Source organism: Peromyscus maniculatus, chromosome 7, assembly GCF_049852395.1.
Source record: "Peromyscus maniculatus bairdii isolate BWxNUB_F1_BW_parent chromosome 7, HU_Pman_BW_mat_3.1, whole genome shotgun sequence".
Classification (NCBI taxonomy): Eukaryota; Metazoa; Chordata; class Mammalia; order Rodentia; family Cricetidae; genus Peromyscus; species Peromyscus maniculatus.
The window spans coordinates 80,896,312-80,915,377 of NC_134858.1; the positions used below are offsets into that span (position 1 = coordinate 80,896,312).

At 44.2% G+C, this 19,066-nt stretch overlaps 1 protein-coding gene and 1 long non-coding RNA gene across 4 annotated transcripts in view; one reads left to right on the plus strand and one right to left on the minus strand.

Moving 5' to 3' along the window:
- Positions 1–5,874: 5,874 nt before the first annotated feature.
- Positions 5,875–12,015, minus strand: LOC121831170 (uncharacterized). Its single transcript, XR_013052863.1, has 2 exons — positions 11,652–12,015; positions 5,875–6,256 (listed from the first exon to the last, which is right to left on the minus strand). It is a non-coding gene; the product is annotated as an uncharacterized LOC121831170 (long non-coding RNA).
- Positions 6,145–19,066, plus strand: part of Lca5 (lebercilin LCA5) — a 55,496-nt gene continuing 42,574 nt past the window's right edge. The window contains exons 1-2 of one of the 3 annotated variants that reach the window (XM_042281371.2): positions 6,145–6,276; positions 6,646–6,717. The gene's annotated coding sequence lies outside the window, so the exon portion shown is untranslated. Of the gene's footprint in view, positions 6,277–6,645; positions 6,718–12,114; positions 12,336–16,147; positions 16,279–19,066 lie in introns of those variants that run through there. The other 2 variants (XM_076576758.1, XM_006985365.4) reach the window with 2 other exon arrangements.

Below are 19,066 nucleotides of genomic sequence, written 5' to 3' on the forward strand. Positions count from 1 at the left end.
CAGAGATCTGCCTGCCTCTGCCTCCCGAGTGAGGGTTGAAGTGCATCATCACCCGACTAAATGGTCTTAAAGCATCCTTGTTTGTGTTGGTGGTTACTCTTTTGGTTTCTTTATCTTTTTTCTTTTTTTTCTTTTTGGTTTTTTGAGACAGGGTTTCTCTGTGTAGCCCTGGCTGTCCTAGAATTTGCTTTGTAGACCAGGCTGGCCTTAAACTCACAGAGATCTTCCTGCCTCTGACTCCCTAGTGTTAGGATTCAAGACATGCAACACCACTGCCCAGCTTGGTGGTTATTCTTAATCTGTAACAACATATTTCTGTCCAGTTCTTGACTTACTAATTTTGGACCACATTCACCCAGTCTTCTGAAAGATGAAGATGTCTTAGTTATATGGACATTGCCTATGTTTCTCCTTTCCCGAGTGTGGTGATTTCTTTAATTATTAAAATTTGTAACACTGATGTTTGTTTCCTGGCTATAAACTTTGGTGCTGAGTTTATGGACTTCATATGGAAATGTAAACTACAGGAAAAGATGGGAAGGAGGTTGAGGAGGATGCAGATGGATGGCTTAGCACTTCAATTTTGCTTATAAATTAAATAATTAATTTAATTATTTTAATATTAGCCCCTTCTTGAATAACTTTTTTTTTTTCGAGACAGGGTTTCTCTGTGTAGCTTTGTGCCTTTTCTGGAACTCACTTGGTAGCCCAGGCTGGCCTCGAACTCACAGAGATCCACCTGGCTCTGCCTCCCGAGTGCTGGGATTAAAGGTGTGCACCACCATTGCCCGGCTAGAATAACTTTTAAAGACATTGCCTTTGAACTTGGAATTTCCCTATGTGTCCTTTGGAAAGGATTCCCGTCACCTCTGAAGTCTGGGGCTGTCACTTTTACTTCATTTAGTCCTAGTGTGCTTCTATTTTATTTATATTATTTCCAGAATTTTCTCAAACTCATTCCATGACTCTCACCATTAACATCCTTCAGTCTTTTAAACATTTAATTAATTGACAGCTTCTTAAAAACTTGCCTGAAATTGTGGGAGGTAAAAGTCTAGATGTACAGGTCAGAACATCATGTATCAACACCCTGAATGAGTTCTTCCACATGGCCATTGCTTGGTTTGGGGCATTTTGTCATGAGCTTGATTCTTATCAGTTAGACTAATTAATTCAGATCATTTGAAGAAGGAAGATCAGATTAGTCTTTGTCTGGGTGACAGGGGCCTGAGGTCCCTCTTCCCTTGCATCTGTCTTTTGCTATTGGGCCAGTTTCTGCTACGGGATGTCTTTCTATATGCTGTGGATATGTGTGGCTCCCATTGGAGTTATAAATAAAGCTGTTTGGGCCTATGGCAGGAAAGCTTACAGCCAGGCAGGAGATACAAGCTAAGATACAGAGAGACAAAGGGTGGAGTTGGGAGAGATGCCAGCAGCTGGTAACACCATGGCCACGTGGCAACAGACAGATTAATAGGAATGAGCTAATTTAAGGTGAAAGAACTAACTAGAAAGAAGCTGAAGCCATAGGCCATACAGTTTGTAATTAACATAAGCCTCTGAGTGATTATTTTATAAGCAGCTGCAGGACCACAGTGCCTGGTGGGACCAGAGAAACTTCCAGCTACAGCCTCTGTGTGTTTACTTGGGACCGAGCAACTGCTGGACCAGGCAGGACACAGGAAAACCTCCCTCTATAGTCTTGATATTAGAACCAACTTGTATAAAATGTGCTTCATAAACAAAAGGGGAATTGAAGCTGGGCCCCACTACTACTTCAGATTACATCCATTTATTCATGTTTACGAGAATATTTACTTAGCGCCTCCATATGGCAGGGATTTTCTGGGTTTTCTACGTGTTGTGCATTCTGATCTGGAGTGATGCAGAGCGGACCTGCTGTCCTGGTCATGCTTGCATCCTAAGATGGGGGCCTTCTTTTTCTTATTGAACCGCAGCTGCTAGCACAGAACAGGCTGAAAAGCACTGGAATGATAAAATGGAATGCTGCCGGGTTAGGAGGAGACAGCATCCAAACATCAGCTGGCTCAGCATCACTCCAAACCATCTTCTCATGACTAAGTGTTCAGAGTCTGCATCCAAGGACAGTGGATATCTAATAACAACAACAATAATAATATTTACAGGAACAAACAAATACTAATAATTCAAATGCTGATACTTACAATCAGGTCTAACTTGTAACTCAGCTATAGAGGATTTATGTATGTGCAGATCTCTGGGTTCCATCACTAGCATTGTAAAAACATTTTTTAAAAAAACAATACCAATGTCCTATGATATAACAATACTTTACAAATGGGCATAGCTATAAAGTGAAAATGTAAAACTAAATATTTTTATGCTAATGATAAGATGGTTGTATAATTTCTTTGATGTCTCAGTGGGGTATTGTGATGATTTGAATATGAATGGCCCCCATAGGCTCATATATTTGAGTGCTGGTCCAGTAGGTGGAACTGTTTGGGAAGGATTAGTAGGTGTGACTTTGTTGGAGGAGGTACATCATTGTCATTGGGGTTGGGCTTGCAAGCTTCAAAAGCCCAGGTCATTCCCAGTGATTGTTTTCTCTCTCTCTCTCTCTCTCTCTCTCTCTCTCTCTCTCTCTCTCTCTCTCTCTCTCTCTCCCCCTTGTGTTGGGGGCCAGGAATTAAGCTCTCAGCTACTGCTCCAGAGCCATGCCTGCCTGCTTGCTGCCATGCTCCACACCTTGATGACTGTGGACTCACTCTCTGAAATGGTAAGTCCCAGATAAACTTTCTTCTTTGAATTGCTTTGGTTATAGCGCCTCTTCATAGCAACAGAAAACCATCACAGACAGTTTTATGTCTGTTTATTTGTTTTGTTTTGGGGTTTTTGAGACAGAGTTTCTCTGTGTAGCCCTGGCTGTCCTGGAACTCCATCTGTAGACCAGGCTGGCCTCAGATTCACAGAGAACCTCCTGCCTCTGCCACCAGGGTACTGGGATTAAAGGCGTTCCCACCACTCTAACATCTTGGACAGATCCCATAACGTTCTGATTAGGCAGTACTTGAAACATAGCCCAGTTGTCAAACACTCTTGCTTCATCTCTTCTCTTTCCCCACACACCAGGATCTAGACCACAAAAGTGACTAAGTTGAAGAACAGGGGAGAGGGTGTACTCCAGATGTGGGGAGGGCAGAGAGGGCTGGCATCAGCTTTTCACCCAAGGGGGCACTGTTGTTTTTGTTTTGTTTTGTTTTTCGAGACAGGGTTTCTCTGTGTAGCCTTGTGCCTTTCCTGGATCTCACTCTGTAGACCAGGCTGGCCTCGAACTCACAAAGATCCGCCTGCCTCTGCCTCCCGAGTGCTGGGATTAAAGGCGTGCGCCACCACCGCCCGGCCCAAGGGGGCACTGTTAGGGGCAGGAGGATGTCAGCTGTCTTGCTAAAGTTCAGCATGTTGAGCTGAGACCATGCTCCAGAGGCCTCGATGTCTCCAAGGAGTCAAAAGTGTGGTTGCCTTGGCCAATGCTCAGCTTTACCAGGTCCCCTCTGTCTTTGAGAAAGAGGAAGACATCCCCTCGAGGCTACCTGCATTCACCCTCCTAACTGCATCTCTCTGACCACCCCTTTCACACATCTCCTTCCTTCCCATGCAATCAGGAAGCCCCGGTGGCATTTTTCATGTCTTTTTACATGGAGAACTAAACCAGTTTAGTTAAATCCAGGTCCTCATTTTCATCTGAGCCTGCTGGGTCATAAAGCCTTACTAGCCAGGGTCATTTCAGTTCCAGTTTCAGATATTGCTAGACTGGAACTCTACATTAGCATCAAAGAGTCTCCTCCCACCAATGTGAAACTCTTTCAACAACGCCTTTAATCCCAGTGCTCGGGAGGCTGAGGCAGGTGGATTTCTGTGAGTACAAGGCCAGCCTGGTTTACAGAGGAATTTCCAAGATAGCCAAGGCTATACAGGGAAACTCTGTCTCAAAAAACAAACAAAAAACCAAACACACACACACACACACACACACACAACCCCATAAAACAAACAAAAAGACACCCCACAAAACAAAACCACAAAACTCTATCTCAAGGTCAACACCAAAACGCTGATGAGGCTTTAATTTAGTAGCCATGAGGTCTTAACATCCCCTTCTTTTAGATACTATAGATTTCTATGTTTGTTTGGATTTCCACCTCTCATTCCCACCCAGTGGGCTCCAGAAAAGTAATAATAATAATAATAATAATAATAATAATAATAATAATAATAACAACAATACCCTCTACACAAAGGCAACTTGAGTTTCTTTCCTACTTTCCGAAACTCAGGCCTCTTCTGATGAAACTGAGGAGAGGCATTCTCCAGGGTGGGACTTGATAACCTGTTGGTAGTCCTAATTATCTATGGTTTATTTGAGGGTAATAGTTACAATGTCAAGGAAGCAAGGTGAGAACATCCCAGCCAACATTCTGTTCAGCAGGTGGGAAAGGGAAGCCTGAGATACTTTGAAGATGGATAATTTCCCCCACTGTTTGTATTGTTTAATTGGTATTATAGGGGTTTCCCTAACTATTTTGGATTAATGTCACAGTGTTGTGATCTACCTCCCCTTTGTCCCAGTTACTAATTGTGGTATTCCAGGTTGGGTATGTAGAAATTTCTTTCCTGGGAGAGATATCACGACCTGCTTCTTTGATTCCTGGGTAGTCAGTCACTAATAAGTGGATGCTGACAGAATGGAAATGCTTTACTTAAGACCACTGCTTGCAAAGTTTTGTACAAAAAGCCTGCCCACTCTTTGATGTTTTCCAGTAACACTGTATTAGCAAATGTCTGGGATGTGGCTCAGTGGACAAAGTTCTCACCTAGCATGCCTGAGGCCCTGGGTTCCATGCCTATCCTTGCATCAATTATGGTGGTGGCACAGGCCTATAATCTCAGCACTTGATTAGTAAAGGCACAAAGACCAGAAGTTCAAGGTCATTGTCAGCTACCAGGGAATTCAAGGTTAGCCTGAAGTAGAGAATGCCTCAAGCACACACACTCCACACACACACACACACTCCACACACACACTCCACACATACACACACTCCACACACACACACACACACTCCACACACACACACACTCCACACACACACACTCCACACACACACACTCCACACACACACACACACACTCCACACACACACACACACACACTCCACACACACACACACACACTCCACACACACACACACTCCACACACACACACACACACACTCCACACACACACACACACTCCACACACACACACACACTCCACACACACACACACTCCACACACACACACACACTCCACACACACACACACTCCACACACACACACACTCCACACACACACACACACACACACACACACACACACACACACTACACACACACCACCACCACCACCACCAACAACAACCACCAAACCTAACAAACACGAAACAATACTAGAAAGTGTTAACAGCGGGCTCAGGACCTAGGCTCAAGTTTTCCCTTTGGACAGAGAAAGATCGGCAGCCAGTTATTAAACACTGCATTTGCAGACCAGTAAACAACAACGACACTTCAAGAACTACTGTTGTTAATGGGCCAGTGTCTGGGGCAACACTTCTCCACAAGCATCTTTACAGACTGGGCACATCTTTTCATTCTATGATGTAGGTCACTGATCAACAGTTAGTTAGGTATGAGAGAACTGAAAGTGTCTTTTACAGTTTGTTTTCCTATGGAATCTTATTTCCAAAATTGCTTTCCTACTGTTTTAATTAGCAAGATAAAATTTTCAGGTGCTGAAATTAAAAAAAAAAAAAGTTATATTTAGTAAGACAGGCCCACAGTTAAAACAGAAGGAAAGGAGGAAAAATTTAGTTTATTCCCAGATTTCACTCATCTGAAAGCTGTGGTTGGAAATCACCTGAGAAATAAATCATGCATCATTTTAATGGGTTCAAGTCCAAATGACTGCAAGGCTGCTAGTTTCTCTTCCATGCCCACGGACCGGCAGGGCGGCTGATTATCCGGCATCACAGGCATGGCCAGGCCCTGAGCCCAGCGAGATGCTGCGCCACAAAGAGCCGCAGCGATGGAGGGAGGAGGAGGAGGAGTCACCGTCATGGCTCAGATGACCCAGAGGTTCAGGTGGGAGGCTTAAATCGGGGAGACTCGCGGCCATCGCGACCTCGGCATTGTGGTCACCGTCCTTTCAATCACCTTCTGAACCACAAATAGAACCTGGGGGAGACCGAGAGAAGGTAGATCAGACCGCTTGCTCCGCAGGCGGCACTTTCGACAATCACTCCTTAATTTAATGCTCAGGCTTTAGCTTTGAATTACTCGAAACTGTGTGATCTCAAATACATAAAAATTAATTCCTAGAGCTTTTCCTTGGCTGGATTGCATATTGTTAAAAATTATTCCTCAAAATAACCCTCTGCTTTAAGTAATGACATGTATCAAGGAATCGGTCACCCACTGGGCAATAGGCAATGGCATATACCACTGAAAAAATTGCTTTGGGGGAGGGGAAAGTAAGTTCTAATTCATGAGCAGCACAGCTCCACTGGGGTTTTATTTATTTATTTTTTTATTAACTTAAAATTTTGTTTCCTATCAAAATGCAGCGCGTCCTTCCTCAGGTTGCTGCGGGAGCAGAAGGAGCAGACTGGATTAAGAAGGGATCCCTGGATTAAGAGGTGTGCTGATAAGGGCTAACTACTGGCTCTGGGAAAAACTCCGATTTGTGGCAATTTTCTGGGTTTTGTGCGGTGAATATCGTCACCGTGTCTGATCTGGGACCAGTGTGAGGTCAATTACCGCCAGGGCAGCAAAGCGCCTTGGGGAGCCAGGACCACGCTCCGTGCGGTGCTGGGTGCTGCGCCCGTTCCGGTTCTCGCACCCGCTGCAGGTGGATTGGGGCACGTCACTGAGGTGATGATGGTTGGGTTGGAGCTGCCTTTGCATTTAATTGGTGCACCTTGGTTTGCCAAGTAATTGAGAGAATTCTTGAGGGCCACCATTTTGGGGAGATGCTGAATTGCTAGCGGCTCCACCTTTTCCCATTTCAGTTTTGTGGGGCAAGGAAGGCCTGCTTTTACAAGGAAGGCCTGCTTTTACAAGGAAGGCCTGCTTTTACAAGGAAGGCCTGCTTTTACAAGGAAGGCCTGCTTTTACAAGGAAGGCCTGCTTTTACAAGGAAGGCCTGCTTTTACAAGGAAGGCCTGGAATTCCAGCACTCAGGAGACCAAAAAGGGAGATCACCGCCAGTTAGAGGCCAGACTGGACTTCCTAGTGAGATTCTGTCTCAAAATACAAACCAAACTGGCAAAAGTAAACACACACACACACACACACACACACACACACACACACACACACACACGGTAGGGTAGGGAGGAAGGCAGAGAGAGACAGAGAAACAGACACACAGAGAGAAAGAGATTGAGTCCCCAACCAAGCAGGGCAGTCCTAATTTCAGATTTAGGATTCTGTACAAGATACTGTTTGAAGACAAAGGCCTAGTACCGTGGCAAAGATAACATTAGAAACCATCTGAATGCCTGAATTTATCTGTTCATTTTCATTTATAAAAATCTGACGATGCTTGAAACTGTAAATGTGGATCAAAAACACCAATGTACCAGTCTATGGAGAGTATTGAACTTACAGTACTTTCTCATTCTTGATTAAATACTAATCCTGGCTAAAAGAGACAAGTATGTCTAAATGAGGTTGTATCCATGTAACCACAGATCTTTTTAAAATGAGAAGGACCAGAGATATGTTTTTTTCCCAAGGATTTTCAGATAAGCTAAGCAATTTCATTAGAACTCCCTTAGAAGGTGTGGGGAGTCAGGGAAAGGGGAGGGGAGGGGGAAGAGAAAGGAGGGGAGGGGGAGGGGAGAGGAGGGGAGGGGGAGGGGAGAGGGGGGAAGGAGAGGGGGAGAGGAGGATAGGAGAAGAGAGAAGGGGAGGGGGAGGGGAGGGAGAAGAGGGTGAGAGGAGAGGAGGGGAGGGGAGAGAGGAGGGGAGGGGAGGGGGGAGAGGAGAGGAGGGGAGGGGGGAGAGGAGAGGAGGAGAGAAGGGGAGGGGGAGGGGAGGGAGAAGAGGGTGAGAGGAGAGGAGGGGGGAGAGGAGAGGAGGGGAGGGGAGGGGAGGGAGAGGAGAGGAGAGGAGGGGAGGGGGGAGAGGAGAGGAGGAGAGAAGGGGAGGGGGAGGGGAGGGAGAAGAGGGTGAGAGGAGAGGAGGGGGGAGAGGAGAGGAGGGGAGGGGAGGGGAGGGAGAGGAGAGGAGAGGAGGGGGAGAGGAGAGGAGAGGGGAGAGGAGAGGAGGGAGGAGAGGAGGGGGAGGGGAGGGAGGGGAGGGAGGAGAGAGGAGGGGGAGAGGAGAGGAGGGGGAGAGGAGAGGGGAGAGGAGAGGAGAGGAGGGGGAGAGGAGAGGGGAGAGGAGGGGGAGAGGAGAGGAGAGGGGAGAGGAGGGGAGGGAGAGGAGAGGAGAGGGGAGAGGAGGGGAGGGGAAGGGGAGAGGAGAGGGAAACAAGTGCATAGAAGTCCAGTCCACGAGTACCCAGCCCTCCTTGCCATGCTCTGCATCACGCCCTTTCATAGAAAGCAGTTCCTTGCGGAAATCTGCTTCCTGTGTTTTAAATACACGGCTTTCATTTCAGAAGATAGCAGTGGCAAATGATGCTGTGATTTGCTTTCCTAAAAACAAAACAAATAAACAAAAAACCAGAACAAAACTGAAAAACAAACAGACAGACAAACAAAAAGACACTAAGCTTTAAAGAAAACTTTGTACCTGCCACACAGCTAATAAGAGGCAAAGTCAGATTTGGGATTGAGGATGCAGGCTTCTGGTCCAGCATCATTTTCCTTTTCAGAAGCCGGCTACCCATCCTTGCTTCCCTTTACACCTCTGTGTAAACAGTCTAAGCATGCACTGACCCATGAGGTACTATGACCAGCATGAACTGTGAATACTTAAGATGGGTGGTTGTTCTGAATTGAGATGTATCAAAGGATGGGAAAAAAATTAATTGAATTTTCTGGTTTTTCAGACTGGAGAACTTAGGATTATGTGCTTTTCTTAAATTTAAAAAGAAGCCCACCAGATTGATCCATAAAAATATCTGAGTGAAATTCAACTTTTGATGTAGGCTTTTTCAAAAAAACTGAACACAGATGCAAAGTCCACCCTCTCATTGAAATAAACTCTACAAAATTCACATGCTATCAATAATTCACCCTCCGATTTGAAAGAAAGTTACTAGTGAATATCTAAGTGACTCAGTTTCTTTTTTCCACTAACACAGTAAATCACTCAAAAATGTCATCAAGTATTCAACAATTCATCCTTTATACAGTGTAATAATCAACAGCTCTCAGGACCACAACGATGAACAATGATAACCAGATTGGACTGCATTTCTTTTCCTAACAACCCACCTTCTAGGTCTTCAGTTGCCTTGAACCTTATCCTAAATTCATTGTTTCATAAGCCAGTTGGTTTCTTTAAAATACCTACTATAGATGTTCTTTAAAACTTAATGTTATATGCTAACAACCTATTTACCCAGTAAACAAAAAAATTGATTAATAAATTTAAAGCAGTATGAATAACAGGAAGTTCCATTTTTTAATTGTCATACTTTGTTATTTATCATATTTAGGTAAAAAACATAAACATTGTGACAGTTCTATGGTATTTTTTAAGACAGGATCTTGCTATGTATATAGCCAAGGATGGAAGTTGAGATATTGTTGCCTGAGCCTCACAATGTTGGGACTTTAGGTATCTTTCACACGCAACTTTTTAAAAGAATGGTATTTAGTGAACAACTTAACTTTTGCTAAGGATGATCCACTGTTGTGATAAGATTATATTATGTACATATATATGCATATATGACACCTCCCCTTTTATAACTGGGGGTCATTGTCATTTCTATATTGTTTGATGGCAGAAAGGCTACTTATGCCTCTGGCTAGTGAATGGTTTGCAAGTTCTAACAAATCCTTCCGACTCCGACTCTTAGGTAGTAGTAGTTAACTCACAGGAAGAATTGGAATATTTGTAGAAACAGTTTCATATTCTTGGTGTCATTACCACAGAGCATTAAACACGACAAAGTCCTGCAGAAAAATGGCCATTCACTGGCCAATAGAGTCTGAAATCACAGCAGCAACAGAGGAATCAATCCCCGTGAGACTAAAAATACAACCCCAGAGTCCCCACTGGTGAGGAGTCATCTCCAAACATAATCCTTAGAAACAGCAAATCTGGATGCAGTTAAATAGATTCAATTAGCAGAAATATTAGCATGTGATTTGGTAGCTTCATTTCCTCTTTTTCCTGAAAAGCTGTATCTTCTGTAGTACATGGTGAAGTGAAGTGGTATAACCAGAAAGTCCTAGTCTTAACAAAATGACAGACCAAAACCATGTCATACAGAAAGTTGAATTATTATCTAATACTTGAGATAGCCCTTTAAAAAGCTAACTCAGTAAAACTGGCTTTTATTTTTGGGGTTTTATAAATTCTTTTGGTCTTTTTTTTCCCCAGGGTCAAATAAAGCAAGTATTGTTTTTAATGAGAGGGTGAATAACACTGCTGGCTGTAATAAGGGTACTGAAAATGTTACAAACAATTAGATCTCTTTGGGGAATTTCCGAATTTTTAGATACTGCTCAATTACCTTGTTATAGAAACACTCCAAAGATGCTAGATTTGGAATTTAACGGTATTGTGGTTCTGTCCTTACCTCACCGCTTTCTACTCCCTGAATCTCTCTTCTGGAGTGTAAATGACGGCCAACAATATCTAAGTCAAGCATTGAAACAGAATAGGATGTTACAGCCTAGGACATTCTGAGTGCTCAGTTAGTCACAGTGCTAGCTGTCCCTGAGTGCCACAGGCCTCCGTTGGAGATGGTGGAAGGCAGTTGGACAGGGAAATGGCATATTTCTCAACTTTCCCCCAGCATCCTTCTTTGAAAGTAGTCCACCCATGTTTGTTAAACTACTTTCTATTAACTCTGTCAATAATAAGGGTGAGCTATTTTGACTGAGGAGTACCAGATTTAACTAAAGTGATATTAAGTATTTCACTGCAGTTTGAGGGACTCCTCATTTTCACTAAAGGACAACCGCTATTGCCTATGATACACTGTAACTACAGAAAATTCCATTTACAATATTTAGGCAGGTTCGTCTGTTACTTGAAGGAAAATATGTCAGCAAAAGTTTTGAAACAGTGCACAAGTGGAAAAACGAAGTGAGGCGAGAAATGAGAATGATCATCTCTGATGGGCAATGGATCAGAATATATCTGTGTCCAAGAATTCGATTCTCTACATACAGAGGCTGAAATCCAGAGAGGCACTAACAGTCTTAAATCAGGAACTGGGTAGTCTTAAACCATCTGGATGACAAGGCTCAGAGACCTTCAAAGCCCCCGTGAAAAAGATTGTTTTCTTTTTAGCTTCTTTGCCTACTGCAATTAATGCTGTTTAGTGTGCACTGTCAACTTCTAAAGGAAAATTAGCCATCCAGCCGCCCATAGCCCATTGGCATGCACTTCGGAATATTCCTTTTAAAAAATAAATTACGTGCAAATGCGTTCCGATTACCCTTTATCCCCAAAGTCGCTCCAGAATCCAAAAATCACGCTCAAACTATATTCAAGATGTGCTCACGAAGGCCCAGACCCCGAGGCAGGAGCATCATTCATGTGTCAAGTTCACACCCTCCTACAGATCAATTTCAGCTGAGCCCGGAAAGTGCACTATGATTTCTTTATAATGAAACCCAACATATCCAGAAAGAAATCAGTCAGTTTCCACGGACTCTGACCAGCAGCTAGTTTCACCGACCCCGTCCAGAGACGGGGGTCCCTCCTCGGGAAGGTTGGCATCCTTTCGGTCCGCCTTGGGCGCCGGGCTTGGCGCACCAACTGTCCTCGCGGGTCGCAGCCCCGCCTCAGCGGCCGACCAATGGCTGAGGCCTCTCGCCGGGCCATCCCGTCTTCCGGTGTCACACCAGCCAATAGGGATGGCCGTATGGAGCCAGCAGCCAATGGGAACTCGGGGAGGCGGAGACCGGTCCTCCCGCGGTGGAAGCTGGGCCTCCGCTCCGTTGCCCGGGAGCCGAGGCCGCCGAGCCGCCGCCCACAGCCGCGGTCCCTTACAGTGAGGGATTTCAAACTCCCCGAAGCCGTAGCGTCCCGGTACTCCTCGCCTCGGGCCGTAGCTGTCGGTCGGGCTCGGGGCTCGGGCCGGGGATCTAGGCAGGAGCGGGAGGCGTCCACTTGGAGGGTAAGGGGCGGGCCGCGGCCGAGAGAGGAGGTCTGCGGCCGGGGGATGGACGTGATGGGGGTGTTGCGGGGCGGGGCGGCTGATGCGGCACCGGGGCGGAGCCGGAGAAAGTTAGGCGCGTGGGGTTTGTCAGCCCCCAAAGCAGGAGGAACGTGCGGTGCAGGCAGATCCAGAGAAGGGCGAAGTTAACCAGAAAGAAACCTCTGGAGGCTGGTGGTGATCCGGAGGGGTGGGCGTGGAGCCTCTCAGAGTCTCTGGGACAGGGTATTATTATTACACTGTCATTAAGCGGGAAAGGCACTTTGGCCCAGGCTATGAGTTACTTTTAATATATCCTTGAGGGATGGAATGTGACGAATAAACGTAGTTAGCCAAACCTACCTGTTGACATAGCTGCGTTGGGGTGGGGTGAACAAGGGGACAGTGTTTCTCCATGTGAAGGGCCGGTCCAGTTCACCTGAATGTAAACTCTTACTCATTTCGTGGGCTCGAAAAGTAATGGCATCTATCAAGCGGCAGTATTTTTTTTCCCCCGGTGAGGGGGTGCAGTGAACAGCAGATTCGTTGTGAGGATTCATTTTATAGAGGTATTTGTACCTATGTTTGGGTGGTGTGGAGGGAAGTTTTATGGAAGTAGATTTTCTTTTAGGATTGATTTTGTGTCTTTTCTGTCACGAACCAGCCAGCCCCTGTCTGCTCATCTCCACCCCGAAATTTGAGGGTCTAAGCTCATCGCCCAAGCAGAGTATGCGTGACCACATACATGTTTATGCCCAACCTATGCGTTCAGGATGAGATGTCTTTGGGATCAAAAGTCATCATTAGTTCAGCAGTTGAGAGCACTGACTGCTCTTCCAGAGGACACAGGTTTGATTCTGTGAGCAGCTACATGACTGCTCACAACTGTTTGTAACTCCAGTCCTAGGGAATCCAACGCTCTCTTCTGGCCTTCTTGGGCACCGGGAATGCACACGGTGCACAGACATAGCTTCAGGCAAAACACCCATACACATATTGATAAATAAATAAATAGATAAAACACCCATACACATATTGATAAATAAATAGATAGATAGATAAAACACCCATACACATATTATAAATAAATAAATAAATAAATAAATAAATAAATAAATAAATAAATAACAGGCATCGAGGAAAAAGGTAAATGGAGGTTTCGTTTTTTGCCCATGCTCATTAATCTGTATTCTTTCTATCCTCTTTCGGCACTCCAGTTTTATATTATCATTTACAATATTTTGCCCTGTGAATGGTTGCACATTGGTTAATGTGTTTATTCAAATGTATGACAGGAAAGACTAGTTTGCTTGGAGTCTTTTAAGTTGATAAACTGTCATTCAGATGTCAAAAATCAGTTGAAGCCCTTGGAGAAGAGATAATTCCCACATCTGTATCTCTTTAAGGTCACCGAACGAATTCTGTAAGACTTGCTAGAAGACTCAAGCAGTCCCCTTCTGGTCCTCCTTTCTGTTGTCAACCCTGGAGTCCGGACACCCTCTTCTGCCCACCACAACTTAATCTTCAATTATTTCTTCTCATTCCATCCTTCTTGGCCAACTCCATCCTTCCTGTTAGCTCCTACCATCTATAACCCCCAGTTTTGCATCTCTCCAACTCCTATGTAGGCAACCTTAGGTATTTCCACTCAGATTAACCTGCCCATGGGCACCCCAAACTCAGTATGTCTGGTAACTGACAAACCCCATGCAGCTGGATGGTATATTTGCATCTAGTTTTACAAGTCAAAAACTTTGAAATTCGGGTTCTTCTCATAGGCCACATTTAATCCATCATCAACTCTAGTTTATTTGACTTGGTCAGTATCTCTAACATCAGTTTGAAGCCCCGTATCTCTAATTACGCTCCTGTAGATCAAACCTCAATTTCTTGGGTTGAGATGGACCTTTGTAAAGGTCAGTCTGAGTGCTTTAACGTTCCTGAGAATCCTTTGTTTCCATAAGAAGTCTTCCTGTGATTGTAGCTCCCATCCGATCCAGCCTCACTCATTACTCTCTGATACTCACAGCCAGTGTATTCATTTCAAACCAAATTGTCCAATATTAGTATAATGTGAAGCATATTTATTTTGCAGTAAGCATACAAAAATATAAGCAGATAAAGTTAATTTTAATATATGGTTACTGAGTAATCCAAAATATCGTTTCAATATATAACCAATATAGAAAAGATTATTAGGGTTTTTTTTTGGCTTTTTGTGTGTGTATTAAATTTTCAAAAGCTCATGTATTAATGTGTGTAAAAGTTATTGGTTACTATACAGTGAAAATGACTTTCATTACCCTGTACTTTCCCCTCCTACTTCCTTTAGACCTGTTCCTCTATTCTCATATATAAATTTATACCTAGATTCCACACATGAGATAACATGAGGTATTTATCTTTCTGAGTCTGACTTATTTAAAATGACACCGAACAATCTTCAGTTCCATCCATTTCCCTGTAGTATCATTTTTTACAGGTGAATACGTTTCCATTGTGTACATCAACCTCATTTTCTTTATAACGTCACCTGCTGGGGACTTGTAGGCTGACCCCTGTCACTGCTGTCGTGAGAGGTGCAGCAGTAAACAGACGTCCCACGTACATATTCTGATGACCGCATATCTCAGTTCTGCCGAGCTGTGTCTCACACGCTCAGTAACTACTTGCAATCTGAAGTAACTCTTGGCATGTTTTTGTTATCAGGCCCTAGCTGACTTGATATAGGGCCCAGGCTGCGTTCTGGGTTCTGGGTTTAAAGGCATGGCCACCATGCCCAGCCCTTGCTAACCCGTTTATTCTGACAGGTGCTGCTGCTTGTATTGGAAGAAGCCCTTCTTCACCAGCTGCCTGCTTTTAATAACCGAATTTGCCACTGCCCATCCAGTCTCCCCCCTCCCCCAGATTATGCTGTGCTTAACCTCTAGTAATGCCCGAGAACAGAAACCGAGCGTTGCCTCCTCTGGACACCTCCCAGCTGCCTTCTGGCACTAATCCTGCCTCTCATTTCACTACCTCTCCTTCCTTTACCGCCAGCAGCTGTATTCGGTTGTATTATTTCTCCTCTTCTTGGTGCAGCGTTTTTTCATGTGAGGGAATGAGTTATCTTACTCATTTCTTATTTGTGACTTATTCAACGTTCAATGTCTGACAGTTGGTGGGTGTTGAACAAGTGTCTTATGGATGGATGAAAGAACGCTCTGGTATTTTCATTTGTTTGACTAAACTTTGGGAATACATACTACAGTTATGCTCTCATTTGGCTGACTATTTTTAAAAATTTTTTTTACAGAAGCTGATTGTGTCAGAGATGTGAAGGCTAGCATTTGCTGTGGTCTGACTGATCATACTAAAACCATACTTTAAAATACAACATAGTTTAACCATTTTAATATTTCCAAGTTTTAAACAAATATATTTTGATATTTAAGGGAGAGAAGATTTTATGCAAATAAGTTTTTGTAGAAATATGCAGAAGCATGTAAATAGAGTGAGGAAACTGAATTTTCATTCTTTTTAATCTTTTAATGTTCTCTATAGAATTTACAGCTGTAGCTTGAAAGCAGCACTGTGGTTCTTTACCTTCATCTTACCATTCCATGCTTTTTTTCCTTCTTGAGGAAACAGAGCTCCTTAATTCTAATTGTTGCTCTTAGTTTCTCTTAGTTTTCTTGTCCTGTTGCCTGCCAGCAGCAGAGGTAACCAGGAAGCGATGTTTCATACACAGAAATCCAGCACAGGGTTTTGTTGGGGAATTAACAAGGCTTTGGTTTTATGCACTTTGTTCCTAGACTCACGTGAGCTGAGCTGTGTGATCGCTGTGTGTACACAGTGATCTCTGCAGATCGTAGCTCACTTTACCATCCATGAGAACCTGGGGATAAAGAAGGCATCCAGCCCTGGAGGAGTCCTGACCAGCTAGGTATCACCTGTATTCTTGGGGATTCTTGTTAAAGAAATTTGCTTTTGGATAAAAAATGAAATGTTTTGGAATTGATAGTTTCCTGACATTGCTGTAGTAATGCTCTTGGCCATTTTTAGGAAAATAACTATTCTTAGAGATTTAATTAGCAACACACACACAAACACACACACACACAGACACACACACACACACACACAGACACACAAACGCTTTTAGCTAGTTAACTTTTTAATCTGATGAAATACATAAAGCATTCTACCCCTCAGGAGAAACTGATCACTGATTCACTCCTGGTCACAGTGACTAGTTTAAATGACTAGGAAACATACACATGGAACATAAATCTCCAGGATTCTCTAAGTTGCACATCTTTTTTTCTTTAATGGAAAATGGATTTTCTTCATACAATATATTCTGATTATGTTTTCCCCTCTTCCAACCCTTCCCCATCCTCTCCTCCTCCCTTCCCATCCAAACCCCCCTCCCTCCCTCTCTCTCACTTATTAGAAAACAAACAGGCATCTAATAATAATAATAAAGTAAACAAAATCAAACAAACGAGAAAAGGACAAGACAAACAGAGAAAAAGAGCCATAGAAAAAGCATAAGAAACACGTACAGATGCGGAGACACACATACACACACACACACACACACACACACACACACACACACACATGCACGCACACACACACATTCACACAGAGAAAGCCTTTAAAACACAAAACTGGAGAAAAACATAAGATACACAAATGACCTGTAAGGTAAACAAACAGAAACCAAAAGCCCCAGCAAAGCATTATGAGACAGAGGACCTCCAAATGCCACTGAGTTTCTTTTCTGTTGGTCGTTTACTGCTGGGCATGGGACCTGCCCTCAAGAGTGGTTTGTATACCCAGTGAAACTCTGTTGGAGAACTAATTTTCCCTTGCGAGAGCAGTTACCAGTTGGAGACAGCTTCTGAATTAGGGATGGGGGCTGTGTTCACTTACCCTCTCAGTGTGGGGACCCCATCAGGCCCAGACCTATTCTGGCCTGTGCATGTTGCCACAGTCTGTGTGAGTTCATATGTGCTTTGGTCCTGCTGTGTTTAGAAGGCCTTATTTCATTGCTGTGCTCCATCCCTCTGGCTCTTCAAATCTTTCTGCCTCCTCTTCCACAGTGTTCCCTGAGCTGTGGGTGGGGAGGAGGTGGGGTGAGGAGAGGTGAGGGGTGTCTGATAGAGATGTCTCATTTAGAAAAGAGTGTTCCAAGAACTCTCTCTCTCTCTCTGTGTATATTGTCTGGCTGTGGGTCTCTGTATTTGTTCCCATCTCCTGCAGGAAGAAGCTTCTCTGCTGACGGCTGACTGAGACACTGCTCTAGGAGTCTATCAGAACGCCATTAGGAGTCATTTTGTTGTTATGTTTCTTTAAATTACACATTTTTTTTTAAAGGGAGGTAATTCAATTCATTTTACAATATTTCTAAGCCAGCTGTGATGACTCACACTTGTAATCCCATCACTTGGGAGACAGCAGTAGGGACCAAGGCCATCTTCAGCTACATGGTGACTTGCTGACCAGCCCGGGCTACCTGAGACCCTGTCTCTAAACCAAAAATATCAGTAAAGTACAAATGATAGATATAAATGCAGGTGAACTTCACTTTGCCTAAAGTCTCATTAGATCTCTCAGTTATTTAAAATAAGCCCATGAGAATTTCTGACAGTAAACAGAAGAGTATTTCCAGTGCTAAAAGGCCTAGACAGACAGTAAGTCAGCCCAACACAATAAAGCGACTGGGCTCACTGTGGTCAAGTTCAGTCCGAAGTGCTTTTGAGAAGGTGGCCTTTGTGCTGAGTCCAGGGTGAGGGAGTGAGCCACTGTTGGGAAGTTCTAGGCGGAGAAGGAAGCGAGCTCCAGGTTTGGCAGGTGGGGAGCACAGATGCCATTAGCTTGGGAAAGAGAAGAGAGCGGTGGCATGTGAAGACTGGGGCAGGAAGCAGAGTGCTGAGTCTCGGATGGCTTGGAACTTAAGGAGTCTGACGGTTTTAGGAAGTCATTGAGGTGGGTTGATGGAGGAAGGCCTGCTGTCTAATCTCTGCTCTCGGTTGCTATTTCTGGCTGCCACGTGAAGAATTAGCCGTGGGAATGAAAGCAGGCTGTCAGTAGTGAGTGCAGCGAGCGGTCCAGCTGAGAGAAGATGGCGACTCAGGCTTGGGCAGGAGCAGTACCGATGGTGAGAAGCAGGTAGATCTACAGTGCAGTATTTGGAGGTTAACCTGTCAGGTTTTGTAGACGACTTAGGGATGTGAAGAGAGAAGGATCCAGAATAATCTTAGATTTGTAACTTAGGTCATTTAATAGAGAGGAGTCCCCCTAATGAGGTCAGGAAAAATAGGAAAGAGTCAGGTGGGATGAAGGTATTTTAACTTTGAACATGTGAATTTGAAATGACCTGTCCAATAGGAAGAGGGGATATTGGACTCTGAAAGTCAGACTTAGAGATGACCCAAGGAGGCAGTAAAGATAAAGGGAAGGAAGCCAATGTGGCTGGTACGTTGGGTGTTTACACATTTGGGTGTCAGGTAGAAAAGCGAATGCTTCTTGAAGGCTTAGGGTTTGTTATTGCTGTGAGGAGACACCATGACAACAGCAACTCTTATAAAGGAAACCTTCGATTGTGGTGGCTGGCTTACAGTTCAGAGGTTCAGTCCATTATCATCATGACAGGGAGTGTGGTAGCGTGCAGGCGGACACGGTGCTGGAGAAATAGATGAGCGTCCTACATCTTGCAGGCAACA